Source organism: Drosophila rhopaloa, unplaced genomic scaffold (assembly GCF_018152115.1).
Source record: "Drosophila rhopaloa isolate 14029-0021.01 unplaced genomic scaffold, ASM1815211v1 contig_186, whole genome shotgun sequence".
Taxonomy (NCBI): Eukaryota; Metazoa; Arthropoda; class Insecta; order Diptera; family Drosophilidae; genus Drosophila; species Drosophila rhopaloa.
The window spans coordinates 261549-277156 of record NW_025335068.1 but is presented as its reverse complement, the minus strand read 5'-3'; the positions used below and the strand labels follow the sequence as shown (position 1 = coordinate 277156).

Genomic DNA, 15608 nt, shown 5'->3' with positions numbered 1-15608 from the left:
TATCAATTGCGTTCTTTCTCCCAATCAAAGGTTTGCTAATTGTCAGCGTAGTTTATAAGTTGGTGTTTTAAGTTGAGTCTGGTAAGGAGCAGACCTATCTCTCCCAGTTCGCGTTCACAATATTTTGTTAATAATGAAAGTTGTATTTTTTTTCACAAATTGTTAGTTCCGTTTTTGTTAGTGGCGCAGTCGGTAGGATATAACTATTAATGAGGTTATATTCTTAAAGAACCCAAATAGTCGGTTTGTGTCGCTATTATACGAACGGTAACCTCAATTTTTGCAACACGTTATCGATGCTCAGCTTGCGAAGTTTTTACCAACAACAAAAAAACAAGAAAGGAAGTAAACTTCGGAAAGCCGAAGTTTATTTATTACAAATCGACTACATTTCGATTTCTATGCCTACATTACTAAAAACAATGTCGATTTGGCGCTGTATTTTGCCATTGTTTCTATGGCAGCTATGTGATATTGTAAATCTTTAATATTTAAACAACAAAGTTATAATTTCTTTGATTTTTTTTTCGATTGTTCCTATGCATAGGAACATAGCTCTCATAGCTATGAGAGCTATATGATATAGTCGCCCAATCCGGCTCGTTCCGACTTATATACTAACTGCAATAGAAAGACAACTTTTGGGAAAGCTTCAAGAAGATAGCTTCAAAACTGAGGGACTAGTTTGCGTAGAAATGGACGGACAGACGGACATGGCTAAATCGAATAGGGTCGGAAATGTCTCCTTCACTGCGTTGCAAACTTTTGACTGTAATTATAATACCCTCTGCAAGGGTATACTAAATCTTGACGCGTGTGACTGTCAAGAATCTAACAAATACAAATTTGCACAAATCCGTTTTTATACCCTTGCAGAGGGTATTATAATTTTGGTCAAAAGTGTGCAATGCAGTGAAGGAGACATCTGCGACCCTATAAGGTATATACATATGTTCTTGATCAGGATCGCGCCCTGAGTTGATATAAGCATGTCCGTCTGCCTGTCTGTCCGTCTGTCTCTTTCTACGCGAACTAGTCTCTCAGTTTTAAATATACCGAATTGAAACTTTGCACACACCCTTCGTTCCTCTGCACGCAGTATATAAGTCGGAACGGCTGGAATCGGCCGACTATATCCTATAGCCGCCATATAACTGATTGCTCGGAAATGCCATAACTTTGGTGTTTGTAAAGTTAGGAAGTTGGGATTTTTTATGAGTATTATGAATGCATCATATGAATAATTTTGGAGAATATAATTTACAGAATATTCTGCAAGCTTTCCTTTATTGATTTTTATTCACACTCTTGACAGTGAACGATCGTGTTTATGTTTTGCGTTCCGAATTTTCATTTTCTTGTTGAAACCACCGGGGTTTTAGTAAATCTTTTTTAACGTTTATACACTTTTAAGTGTCTTCAACAACTTTCCGTTCGCCTCGCGAGTGCATCGTGATTAACTTGTGTTTAGAAAATAAAAAGTTTTTATCATTAATTCAGTGCTGGTTTGTTGTTATTGTTTTCCATTGCCTCCCTTTTCCGTTTTTCTCTTTGCGTTGGACGCTTGTGACGCTGTGCGCGCACAAAACAATATGTAAATAAAAAGACTGAAAAAGTTAAACGAAAAGAGCGTTTAATTCAAATTCAAACTAAGAACGCGTAGGGGCACACTAGGCCGAGAGAGGTGGCCACACTTATACCGGCAAATCCCACACAGGCGGCGGGCACACTAGATCTCCCCGAGCCCTATATAAGGCGGACCACGGGCCATAGAACGTCACTTAGCAGCAGACCGTCTTTGGGACAGAGGTAACTCCCCAGTAAGTGGTGAGCAGCAAAGTCACTTTTTGGTGGAGTATATCATTCGGTCTGAGTCCGCTTATAAATTGTAGTTAGTTCCCGTAGTACTTCCCACTACCCTTCTTAAGCCCGGCTCGGCTTGCCGATCCGAAGGTTTCACTAGGAGACGTTTGATTCATCGGCCGCGCTCTCTCTCTCTTGTGGCCGACTTCAGTGTCCCCAAGCAACATACTTTTATTTCAGGCTCTCTACGTGGCGACCAGCACCGGGGTCTACTCTACTAGCAGCCGTAATTCCTTGCTGTGCCTTTCGAGCAGCGGGACGACTCCCATCACCCGGCAGTCGGATTGACGAAGGAAGCAAAGAGGGCGGCACACCGCCAGTCAGGAGAATCCGTTAGTCAGAATCAATCAAATGTGAAGAATCTTACTGAAATAAACCTAGTTATAATCAATTACTGGGTAACTCTCTTTCAGCAACCACGCTTGACACAAACAAATTACCTGTGAAGAACCCTGGCCATCTCTGAGCCATCCTACAACGACAACCCGTCACACGCTGTTGGAACGGCACGCACTCCAACGGTAATATCTCTCTGAGGTGTATTATACCGGAGTTAATCGGTTAAGTGTTAAGAGTTAAGCCAAGTGTCTTGGCTATTCTGGCCTGGTTCGCGATGCCATCGATAAGATTAGTGGCCTACGCTACTACTGCGATGAATTCATCGTACATGAGAGCCTATTAGGCGGTTCACAAAAAGCACTGTTACGGAATTAATCCGGAACTGCCGTAAAAATACGGACCTGCTCGTGGCGCTTGAATCGCAGCTCACTAGTCCCATGCTAGCTGAGCCCGATTCCCCAAAGCGCAAAAAAGTCGCGGTCGGTGGGCATTCTATGGCAGGTGCCGTGCAACCTGCTGCCCGCGATTCGATTCCAGCTCAGCTGCCAATCTTAGGCTCAAATGGTACTAAGATCGGGGGCAAGAAGTGATTCGGTACCCGAAGTTGCTGGAACCGATGTGCCGCCGCTAGGAACTTCCGCTCTGTCCGATCAAAATAAAGCAGTGGCCCTCATGTAGACTTAACGTCCGGATTACCGGCCGATACTGGAAGTACAGATACAAATTCTGTAGTACCAAAAAGGGTTGCATTACAACACATGCAAAAACGGTTACTTGTGTTCGGGTGCCCCAGCTAAAACATGTATTTGTTTCACGGCTCGCCCCAGACCTCTCATCCCTGAATATTACGGCATATATCCGTAACAAATTCCAAGTTGATGATTTAAAGGTCGAACAATTTAAATTTTCTTATGCTAGGAAAGTATCATCATTTAAGATAGGTATTTCCTTGTGCTCTTTTTGCATCTGTGTGTTCCGCCAGTTTCTGGCCCTATTGCAAAAGAGTACGAAGTCAAGAGAAAAAAGAATAATTCCGGGGATTTGGAAAATACCATTAAAGAACCATTCCCAGCGCCCTCCACACCCTCTTCTGTCCCAAAAAAACTAGCCTCCTCTTTTCTTCTTTCCTATCAGAACACTAGAGCCTTACTTAGTAGGCTGACTAAATTGTACTCGGATAGTTTTTCATTCCCATATAATATTATGGTATGTACAGAAACCTGGTTAAGGCCGGATTTTCTTAGCTCCAAAATTCTCCCGGGTAAGTACAGTCCAGACGGGGAGGTGGAGTTCTGATTGCTGTCGACTCAACCCTTTCCTCTGAATTACTAACATTCGAAGACTTTAATTATAAAATTATCGTTTCCCGGTAGTTTTGTATATATTACTTGTTCATATATCCCACCATCATCTGAGTTCCCTATTTACGCCAATCACCTTTCCGTTATTCATTCCATTTCCAAAAAACTGTCAGATTGAGATCAGTTAATAGTATTAGGTGGTTTTAATATACCTAGTGCGAAATAGTCCCCAGACGAAAACTCTAATATTTTACTTCCTTTAGCGCAGCATGACTTTATTGACGGCTTGCTTGACATTGCGCTATTCCAAGTGAACCATGTTAAAAACTCCTAAGGAAGTTTACTGGACTTGTGTTTTATTTCAAATCCAGAAGCCGTTTGTCTATTAAGAACATCACCACTTACACAACTGGAAGATCCTTATCATCCAACTCTAGGAACTCTAGCTGACCGTAGATGCAAGAACAGAGCTGAATAAAAAAACAGAAAAGTCGGAGATACGAGTCCGCTGCTTTCGTAAGGCAAACTTTCATCTTTTAAATACTTTCATATTCGGCTATGACTGGTCCGAATTTTATTCATGCACTAACATGGCTGAGGCCGGTAATATCTTTTATAATGCATTGAACTTCTTCTTTTATCTGTGTGTTCCGTTATACTATCCGTCAATTTCAAATAAACCTCCATGGTTTAAGCCTAGTACTCAGATCGACGAAAACCGTATGGCAGTCATGAGAGAGCGAGAGGCAAACAGCTGGCGTTCACTTTTCGTCGGGCCTTTTTTTCACGTCGGTCCGCAGATCGACGAAAAAAATACCAGATAATTCCATAGCGTTGCCAGTCTGCTGAAATGAACTTTGGGTGAACCCTAGCGAAAAGAATAAAAAATTTAATCTTTTGTCGTGCGCTTCTCACTGAACATTTTAAAAAATGGAGGGAAAAACTCAAAAAACCCGCAAAATTTGATTGCAGGAGCTTACATGTGAGGACAAAATAACATTAATACTATCTGGGATGCCTCTTGTCAGAGGTCAAAAATTTACGAAAAGACATAATAAAACTGCAGCTATGAACTTCAAATTAGCAAATAATTATCAGTAAATTAAAAAAACAACTGTTAAATTTAAATTGTATTGTTTTTAATTTCTTTGTACAGCGGCAGACTTGTCTTGCCAAGGTGTTTGATAATAACTTTTAAAAGCTCTTTCCCGCAAATACGATGTTTGAATTTTAACTGCTTGTCAACAAACCCAGCTGAGTGAAACTACGACCGTAGCACGCTTAATTCTGATGAACTCTCAAAATTTTGGTCACACTGGAAAGATTAAAGTGTTTACGCTAGCATACTCGTTTGTTGATCAGAGTACTAGGCTTTAATAAGGAGTTGCTACACCTAAAAATGTTAAGTCCAGACTTTTCAATAAATTTACAATATGCAGTTTACAATGTGCCTTCTCTCGATACCAAAGGGCTCGGTCAAATTTTACCGTGCTTAACGCTTGGTTGTAGGGTCCAATTTTCACAATATCCAAAACAGTTTTATAATTTTGTTAACACTAAACATAAATCAGCCTGTTACCCACCATCGCTATCATTTAAAAATTGTACGGCAAATACTGACCAGGCAATTGCCGATCTATTTGCCCAGTTTTTTCAGACAACATATTCTGTTTCATCCCGTCCAAATCCGTCTTATTTAAATGCCATATCCAAGGTTATCCGAGGTTAAGCGAAAGCTCCCTTCTCTTGGATCTCCTTAAAGTTAAACCAGTCTATTCACCGGGTCCCGACGGAGATCCAGGCTGCGTGCTTAAATACTGTGCTGAAACTCTGTGTAGACTTCTGCACAAATGGTTTACCTTGTCTTTGAAAACTTCTCATTTCCCACTTATTTGGAAGGAGTCATTTGTTATTCACCTTCATAAGAATGGAAATAAATCGAACACAAGTAATTATAGAGGCATATCCAAATAATCCGCCATCCCAAAGATTTTCGAAAATGTTATTACACACCACTTGCAACATCTTTGTATATCAAATATATCTCCATGTCAACATGGATTTATAAGGCGAAGATCTACGACCTCTTGGAGCTAACGCCTTTTTTATTAAATGGCTTCAGAAAGAACATGCAGACTGAATTAGTTTACACTGATTTTAGTAATGCGTTTGATTCAGTAAATCACTCGCTTCTTGTATAAAAACTAGACTTATTAGGGTTTCCATGTGATCTTCTAACATAGAATTTAAGATATCTAATTTAACGAGTCCTCTTCAAAAACTCTATCTCTAATTTGATCCGAGTTACTTCAGGCGTCCCACAAGGAAGCCACCCTGGCCCACTTCTTTTTACTTTATTCATAAACGATCTCCCTCTAGTCTTAACAAAGTCGCGTGTCCTTATGTACGCAGATGACGTCAAGTTATGCCTGCAATATAACCAAATTTTTGCAGTTCAGACATATTATATAATCGGACCTAAATGCTTTTTAAACATGGTGTTGTGAAAATCTTTTTAATTTAAAAAGCGCTAAGTTTAATGTAATGACATTTTTTAGGGTGAACCCACAATATGCCACGTATACGCTGGGTGGCTGTGCGTTGTCTAGAATCACGCATGTTGATGACCTTGGCGTCCTTTTTGACCCAAAACTTAAGTCTTGTGACCATATTACTTCTATGGTAAATAAAGCCAGGGGAGTACTCGGATTTATTAAAAGGTGGTCAAAGGAATTCGATGATCCCTATGTTACAAAGACTCTGTTCATTTCACTAGTCCGTCCAATCCTGGAGTACTGTTCAGCAGTTTGGAGTCCTCTGTATGGTGTACATATAGACCGGATAGAGTCTGTGCAAAAGAAGTTTTTATTATTTGCTCTACGGGGCCTTAACTGGAATAAAAGCCTTTTTTTACCATCCTACTCAAGAACTTCTTTTAATTAATCTACCATCCTTATTAAACCGTAGAACGATGCTAGGCACAACTTTTATTTATAAACTTATTCACGGGGATGCGGAGAGTCCCGAGTTACTGGGTCGCATAAACTTCTCCGTGCCTAATAGAATTACCAGGAACTATGTTCCTCTTTCTTTAAATATTTGTAGATCCAACTATGATATGCATGAACCGTTTAGAGTACTGTGTAACGACTATAATAGACTATACCATGTTATTTCTACTACCGACTCTTTGCCAAGAGTAAAAGCATTAATTTAATCTTAATTAGCACAAAATTAGTATTAGTCTCGTACGTATTTCTAACTTAGTCTGTCCGCTTCTATATTATCCTTTTTCACTTCTCGCGATCTCGTTTTAACGCCCATTAGGGAATAGGGCTCCGTGTCGTAAGGGCCACTTGTTTGCGCTGATCATATTGCATCAACGTCCGAAATATATAAGGTATTGTAAAAGTTATGCCCTCTTCCCATAGAGTCCATCCGTCTGAAACGGTTGCGATTTTTGACAAATGTGAAACTCCGATTCCCACAGAGCACATCCACCATCCACCATCCGATAACAGCTGATCTGAACAGCTGTGGCTCATCATTTTAGCCCGTTGCATTTTGCACAACATTTAAAATGAGCACAACAGCGTTATAAATGATACTTGGTAACAGACTGCAAGTGATCTACGCGAACAATCAAAACGAACTAATACGTCTGCAGATTTTTGCCAGCCTGCAGACAAAATATGAACAGCTATTGCCCAATATTGTCTAAATGGTAACAAATCAAGTTCATTATATATAAATGTTTGTTTTTTGTTTTATTATAATTTTATATTTTATTTCATTTTAAATGTTCTGCTCAATGTTGAGCATACCTATGCGCCTAGGAAAGAGTGGAGCAACACCTAATGCTGCCACACGGATGGAGCAGTAATTAATTAATTATTACAAGTATAAACAGCATTTTTTGAATTGGCGCCTTCCTGTTCAAAAGTTACCAGCCATTATTTTTTTAAATTTTCCTAGTGAATGTTCCAATTTCCACTGTCAAGAAGAAGAACTCAGAGTTGCACCAAAAAAAACATCGCCTAACTATCGCATAAAAAAGTCCGTCAAATTTGGATGGGGAACTAACTGGGAATTTTCGGAACGGCAAAACCTTATGGACCATCCGTTGGTGGATGGTGGATGGAGCTCTGTGGGAAGAGGGCATTAGTGCCTTAAATCATAACACAAGGAAGTACTAAAAAATAAAAAACCTTAGTTCTGCCCCACCAGTGGTAAGAGACATCGCCAGGCGATCGAAATGCAGCTTGACGGAGATGCCTATTGTTATGGAACTGCATATTGTTCTTCCTGGGACGGCCCCGGCTAGCTTCGGAATCCTTAGGGCGGAGTACCCCCAATGTCCCTACAGCCCCACAACATTAAATATCGATGACTATCGACGTCTCGCTCTACAAATACTAACATCTCTAATAACCTAAACGTAAACAAACGAAACAACAAACAAATCGGGACCAATACGACGGAAAAGTGGCATCAGATGTGGCTGCCACAGCGCACCCTCCCTTTCTGTGGTGCCCGAGGGAGGCACCACCCATCGTTAGCGGCCGGAATCACTGCCAGGCGGTCTACGACCGGCCCATCTCCCCCAACAGGTAAATAACTTACTCCATCATTTTCAACTTGCCTCTTACGATTTAATATTTACAACTTATATTCATTTCAGGTAAGGATGCTTCTTTATATGCGTGACCCTAAGCGCACCAGCATTTTGAAAATAATACTAAGGGGTCACAGCGGTAGTACCGACAAGGTCGGGAAACTAGCTACGGTCACCGCGGAACCAAATCTTCGCGCAGGGTTGGTTGGGTCTACTGCACCATTTCGGGTCACCTAATCCCGGGAAGCTCCGAGGGATAAGAAGGGACGTGCGTATGTATAAATATATATAAGGAAAAGTGCCTATAGACCTAAGGGTCTCCCTCACTTTTAGGGATTCCCGCGACCAAATAGCTGGGTTTAACGAGGGGCGAGAATGGAAGGACGCAGGTAAATCCGCATCAATTTACAACGATGGTAAGTACAATTTACAAATTTAATTTTCTTAAATGACTAACTATTTGTGTTTTTGCAGGTGTGGTGCGGAGATCGGTACCACGCCTTGGTTTGGCCACTGTGGATCGCGACGTGGGAGAGGCCGCGTGGTGAAGGAGCACAGTCAGGGTCGCGACGCAGCGCTGATCGGGTTCTACGTGCCCGGAATGGACTCACCGAGGTAACGTGGAATTTTGTTGTGGTTAAATAACCTAACTGCTGGCGGCGGTTGCTAGTCGACCTGGCTGGCTATCGCTGCCTTCGGCTGTTGCTGCTGCCGGTGGATGTTGCTGCTGCCGGCGGCTGTTGCTGCTGGCTGCGGCGGTTGCTGCTGCCTGTTGCTGTTGCTGCTGCCGGTGGCTGTCGCTGCTGCCTGCGGCTATTGGTGGCTGATCACTACCACGAGGTGTTTTTGCTGCCCTTCCTCCGAGAGGAAAATCGAAGAAAATCGAATTAATTGCCGGGGACCTATGTACTAGGGTCCTCGGTGGACTTTTTCTTGGGCTATTTTAAGATAACAAATAGAAAAATCACGTCGACATGGCTTCGATGTCTGGCAGAAACTAAACCCTATACCTGACTTACGCAATGTCATGCTCATCACACCATATTCCATTTCCCTCTCCCAAAAGTGGGTCATTGGGCGAATCCAAGGCCATCCTAGCCATACCCAGAGCGAACCGGGCTATTTTAAATAGCTAGATAGCCAAGGGCATCAGCAGAAGGGGCGCCACTTCAGTAGGGGCAACCCACCACCCACCAAACTTTATCGATACCAAAAACGAATACCTCCTTCCTTTTTCTTCCAGCCGATTCCAACATGAAATGCAACACTATGCATATCTCAACCATCAACAACCAGATGCTGGATGGATTTAAGGAACACTCTCTCCAATGAGTACAAAACCCAGACGTCCTGCAAAGACGTAAGACGGCTGTATAACACCCCCTTTCCCGGGTGTATACGTAAGTTCGTTGAGGATATAGTCGTCCGATCCTTTTGAAATTTCGCAGGTCGGATTGATTGGTTAAAAATAAAACCATAGAAAGTCCCAACTTCCTAACTTTACAAACACCAAAGTTATGGCATTTCCGATCAATCATATAGGATATAGTCGACTGATCCCGGCCGTTATATATTGCGTGCAAAGGAACGAAGGGTGTGTGCAAAGTTTCAATTTGATATCTTTAAACCTGAGAGACTAGTTCGCGTAGAAACAGACAGACGGACAGACGGACAGACGGACATGCGGACATGCTTATATCAACTCAGGACGCGATCCTGATCAAGAATGTATATACTTTATAGATGTCTGCTTCACTGCGTTGCACACTTTTGACCAAAATTATAATATCCTCTGAGAGGGTATAATAACAACGAACCTTTATATGAAAACCATCCAATATATCAAGCAACAAAACAAGAATTTCAACAAGGTTTAAAATATAGTCAGGGTAGGATTATCAATCACAACGAAATGGGGCTAATGCGCCCAATCGACCAATAAAAAGAAATCGCAAAAGTATGAAAATGGAAACAGAAAATTTTCATCAGCAAGCCTCGGACACAGAACAGGAAGTAGAAACCCCTACATACGAATTATCATGAATGATCAAGAGTTCCGATGTGCTGTAGACACAGGCTCTTCTATTAATTTAATTAAAGAAATTTACTTTAATTTACGACCAAAAATACACCTCTTAAAGTTCATACCATAAAGTTCATACCATAAATGAAGCCGTGTCATACCACGCAAGTTAGATTTTTCCGACCAAACAAACATTTTGGGTCCATAATTTTTCCGATAGATATGATATGATCATAGGAAGAGAATATCTCGAAGCATGTAATGCAATTATTAATTATAAATCAATAACAGTTAATTTAAACGGTTATCAATTCGGAATGAGATATGATTATAACGATTTCGAATATAAACAAGGAGAAGCAGAAATTGATTGCTGCGATCCCCTATTTACAACAGATTCATCATTTTATTTTGGAATACATAATGACTTCCAGGAAACCAATAAGTTTAGATTAGAACATCTTTATGACGAGGGAAAAGATAATCTAAAGAGATTGATAATTTGACTTTAACTAGTACTACAATCATGTCATACAAAAAAGTGCAAGCGGTTTACAAAAAAAACAATAACAAATATCCTCAAGCTTACGACCGAGAAGTCGATTCGCAAATGAAGGATATGATAAAACAGGGTATAATTCGAAAGTCGAATTCCCCTTATTGCTCACCTATTTGGATAGTACCCAAGAAAAGTGATGCATCATGAATAAAAAGGTTCCGTATCGTAATTGACTGTCGTAATTTAAATGAAATTACGGTAGATGGCAAATACCCTACCCCGGTCATGGATGAAATATTGGACAGACTTGATAGATGTTAATATTTTACCACTATTGACCTCGCAAAAGGTTTTCACCAAATACAAATGGATGAAAATTCTATTACAAAGCTATTTCCACCAAAAATGGTCATTTCGAATATACTCGAATGCCTTTTGAATTAAAAAATGTTCCTGCTACCTTTCACAGATGCATGAACACTCTTTTAGAAGATTTAATCTACAAGGATTGTTTGGTCTACATGGACGATATTATCGTGTACTCCACTTTATTGGAGAAATATGTATTATGTATGTATTATTATCACAAAATCATAAACCAATCTGCTATGCCAGCAGAATTCTTAATAAACATGAAATCAATTGTTCGTCATTAGAAGAAGAACTTTTAGCTATTCTCTGGGATACCAAATATTTCAGGTCCTATCTTTTTGGAAGAAAATTTCTGATCCTAAGTGATCACAGGCCTCTAGTATGGCTTAATAATATAAAAGAACCAAATATGAAATTACAGCGCTGGAAAATCAAACTAAATGAGTTTGATTATGAAATAAAATATTTGCCCGGTAAAGAAAACCAAGTGACAGACGCCTTATCTAGAATAAGAATAGAGGAAGCTTATTTAGGTAAGACTTCCAGTAATTCAAATACAATAACAACCGTAGCTACAGTGCATAGTGCACCAGAAGATAACCAAAGCTACATTTCAATAACAGAAAGACCACTTAATTATTAAAACAGACAATTAGAATTTATAAGAGGAGACTCAAATGATGTCGAAATAATAAATTACTTTCCCAAAACAAAAATCATAAAAACTTTTAAAGAAATGACCATCGAATACGCAAAACAATTAATAATCGAATACTTTTTTACTACGAAAAGCGTAATATATTTTCCATTCCATTCCTACATGTTCCGGTCAAATTTTACCGTGCTTAACGCTTGGTTGTAGGGTCCAATTTTCACAATATCCAAAACAGTTTTATAATTTTGTTAACACTAAACATAAATCAGCCTGTTACCCACCATCGCTATCATTTAAAAATTGTACGGCAAATACTGACCAGGCAATTGCCGATCTATTTGCCCAGTTTTTTCAGACAACATATTCTGTTTCATCCCGTCCAAATCCGTCTTATTTAAATGCCATATCCAAGGTTATCCGAGGTTAAGCGAAAGCTCCCTTCTCTTGGATCTCCTTAAAGTTAAACCAGTCTATTCACCGGGTCCCGACGGAGATCCAGGCTGCGTGCTTAAATACTGTGCTGAAACTCTGTGTAGACTTCTGCACAAATGGTTTACCTTGTCTTTGAAAACTTCTCATTTCCCACTTATTTGGAAGGAGTCATTTGTTATTCACCTTCATAAGAATGGAAATAAATCGAACACAAGTAATTATAGAGGCATATCCAAATAATCCGCCATCCCAAGGATTTTCGAAAATGTTATTACACACCACTTGCAACATCTTTGTATATCAATTATATCTCCATGTCAACATGGATTTATAAGGCGAAGATCTACGACCTCTTGGAGCTAACGCCTTTTTATACCCTTGCAGAGGGTATTATAATTTTGGTCAAAAGTGTGCAACGCAGTGAAGGAGACATCTCCGACCCTATAAAGTATATATATTCTTGATCAGGATCACCTCCTGAGTTGATATAGCCATGTCCGTCTGTCCGTCTGTCCGTCTGTCTGTTTCTACGCAAACTAGTCTCTCAGTTTTAAAGCTATCGGATTGAAACTTTGCACACACCCTTCTTTCCTTTGCACGCAGTATATAAGTCGGAACGGCCGGGATCGGCCGACTATATCCTATAGCTGCCATATAACTGATTGATCGGAAATGCCATAACTTTCGTGTTTGTAAATTTAGGAAGTTGGGATTTTCTATGGGTTTTATATTTGGCCAATCAATCCGACCTACCAAATTTCATAAGGATCAATTTCATAACTGATTGATCGGAAATGCCATAACTTTGGTGTTTGTAAAGTTAGAAAGTTGGGATTTTCTATGGGTTTTATATTTGGCCAATCAATCCGACCTACCAAATTTCATAAGGATCGGCCGACTATATCCTATAGCTGCCATATAACTGATTGATCGGAAATGCCATAACTTTGGTGTTTGTAAAGTTAGAAAGTTGGGATTTTCTATGGGTTTTATATTTGGCCAATCAATCCGACCCACCAAATTTCATAAGGATCGGCCGACTATATCCTATAGCTGCCATATAACTGATTGATCGAAAATGCCATAACTTTGGTGTTTGTTAAGTTAGGAAGTTGGGATTTTCTATGGATTTTATTTTTGGCCAATCAATCCGACCTACCAAATTTCATAAGGATCGTTCGACTATATCCTATAGCTGCCATATAACTGATTGATCGGAAATGCCATAACTTTGGTGTTTGTAAAGTTAGGAAGTTGGGATTTTCTATGGATTTTATTTTTGGCCAATCAATCCGACCTATCAAATTTCATAAGGATCGGCCGACTATATCCTATAGCTGCCATATAACTGAACGATTGGAAATGCCATAACTTTGTTGTTGTTAAAGTTAGGAAGTTCGGATTTTTTATGAGTATTAAGAATGCATCATATGAATAATTTTGGAGAATATAATTTACAGAGTATTCTGCAAGGGTATATCAACTTCGGCTCCGCCCGAAGTTAGCTTTCCTTTCTTGTTTATTAAATGGCTTCAGAAAGAACATGCAGACTGAATTAGTTTACACTGATTTTAGTAATGCGTTTGATTCAGTAAATCACTCGCTTCTTGTATAAAAACTAGACTTATTAGGGTTTCCATGTGATCTTCTAACATAGAATTTAAGATATCTAATTTAACGAGTCCTCTTCAAAAACTCTATCTCTAATTTGATCCGAGTTACTTCAGGCGTCCCACAAGGAAGCCACCCTGGCCCACTTCTATTTACTTTATTCATAAACGATCTCCCTCTAGTCTTAACAAAGTCGCGTGTCCTTATGTACGCAGATGACGTCAAGTTATGCCTGCAATATAACCAAATTTTTGCAGTTCAGACATATTATATAATCGGACCTAAATGCTTTTTAAACATGGTGTTGTGAAAATCTTTTTAATTTAAAAAGCGCTAAGTTTAATGTAATGACATTTTTAGGGTGAACCCACAATATGCCACGTATACGCTGGGTGGCTGTGCGTTGTCTAGAATCACGCATGTTGATGACCTTGGCGTCCTTTTTGACCCAAAACTTAAGTCTTGTGACCATATTACTTCTATGGTAAATAAAGCCAGGGGAGTACTCGGATTTATTAAAAGGTGGTCAAAGGAATTCGATGATCCCTATGTTACAAAGACTCTGTTCATTTCACTAGTCCGTCCAATCCTGGAGTACTGTTCAGCAGTTTGGAGTCCTCTGTATGGTGTACATATAGACCGGATAGAGTCTGTGCAAAAGAAGTTTTTATTATTTGCTCTACGGGGCCTTAACTGGAATAAAAGCCTTTTTTTACCATCCTACTCAAGAACTTCTTTTAATTAATAATCCATCCTTATTAAACCGTAGAACGATGCTAGGCACAACTTTTATTTATAAACTTATTCACGGGGATGCGGAGAGTCCCGAGTTACTGGTTCGCATAAACTTCTCCGTGCCTAATAGAATTACCAGGAACTATGTTCCTCTTTCTTTAAATATTTGTAGATCCAACTATGATATGCATGAACCGTTTAGAGTACTGTGTAACGACAATAATAGACTATACCATGTTATTTCTACTACCGACTCTTTGCCAAGAGTAAAAGCATTAATTTAATCTTAATTAGCACAAAATTAGTATTAGTCTCGTACGTATTTCTAACTTAGTCTGTCCGCTTCTATATTATCCTTTTTCACTTCTCGCGATCTCGTTTTAACGCCCATTAGGGAATAGGGCTCCGTGTCGTAAGGGCCACTTGTTTGCGCTGATCATATTGCATCAACGTCCGAAATATATAAGGTATTGTAAAAGTTATGCCCTCTTCCCATAGAGTCCATCCGTCTGAAACGGTTGCGATTTTTGACAAATGTGAAACTCCGATTCCCACAGAGCACATCCACCATCCACCATCCGATAACAGCTGATCTGAACAGCTGTGGCTCATCATTTTAGCCCGTTGCATTTTGCACAACATTTAAAATGAGCACAACAGCGTTATAAATGATACTTGGTAACAGACTGCAAGTGATCTACGCGAACAATCAAAACGAACTAATACGTCTGCAGATTTTTGCCAGCCTGCAGACAAAATATGAACAGCTATTGCCCAATATTGTCTAAATGGTAACAAATCAAGTTCATTATATATAAATGTTTGTTTTTTGTTTTATTATAATTTTATATTTTATTTCATTTTAAATGTTCTGCTCAATGTTGAGCATACCTATGCGCCTAGGAAAGAGTGGAGCAACACCTAATGCTGCCACACGGATGGAGCAGTAATTAATTAATTATTACAAGTATAAACAGCATTTTTTGAATTGGCGCCTTCCTGTTCAAAAGTTACCAGCCATTATTTTTTTAAATTTTCCTAGTGAATGTTCCAATTTCCACTGTCAAGAAGAAGAACTCAGAGTTGCACCAAAAAAACATCGCCTAACTATCGCATAAAAAAGTCCGTCAAATTTGGATGGGGAACTAACTGGGAATTTTCGG

The 15608-nt window shown here is 39.6% G+C and overlaps 1 long non-coding RNA gene across 1 annotated transcript; it reads left to right on the top strand.

The window, feature by feature from the left end:
* The first annotated feature begins 7597 nt into the window (after positions 1–7597).
* On the top strand, positions 7598–9696 carry LOC123037621. Its single transcript, XR_006417581.1, has 5 exons — positions 7598–8113; positions 8185–8390; positions 8452–8534; positions 8593–8733; positions 9362–9696. It is a non-coding gene; the product is annotated as an uncharacterized LOC123037621 (long non-coding RNA).
* Positions 9697–15608: the final 5912 nt, after the last annotated feature.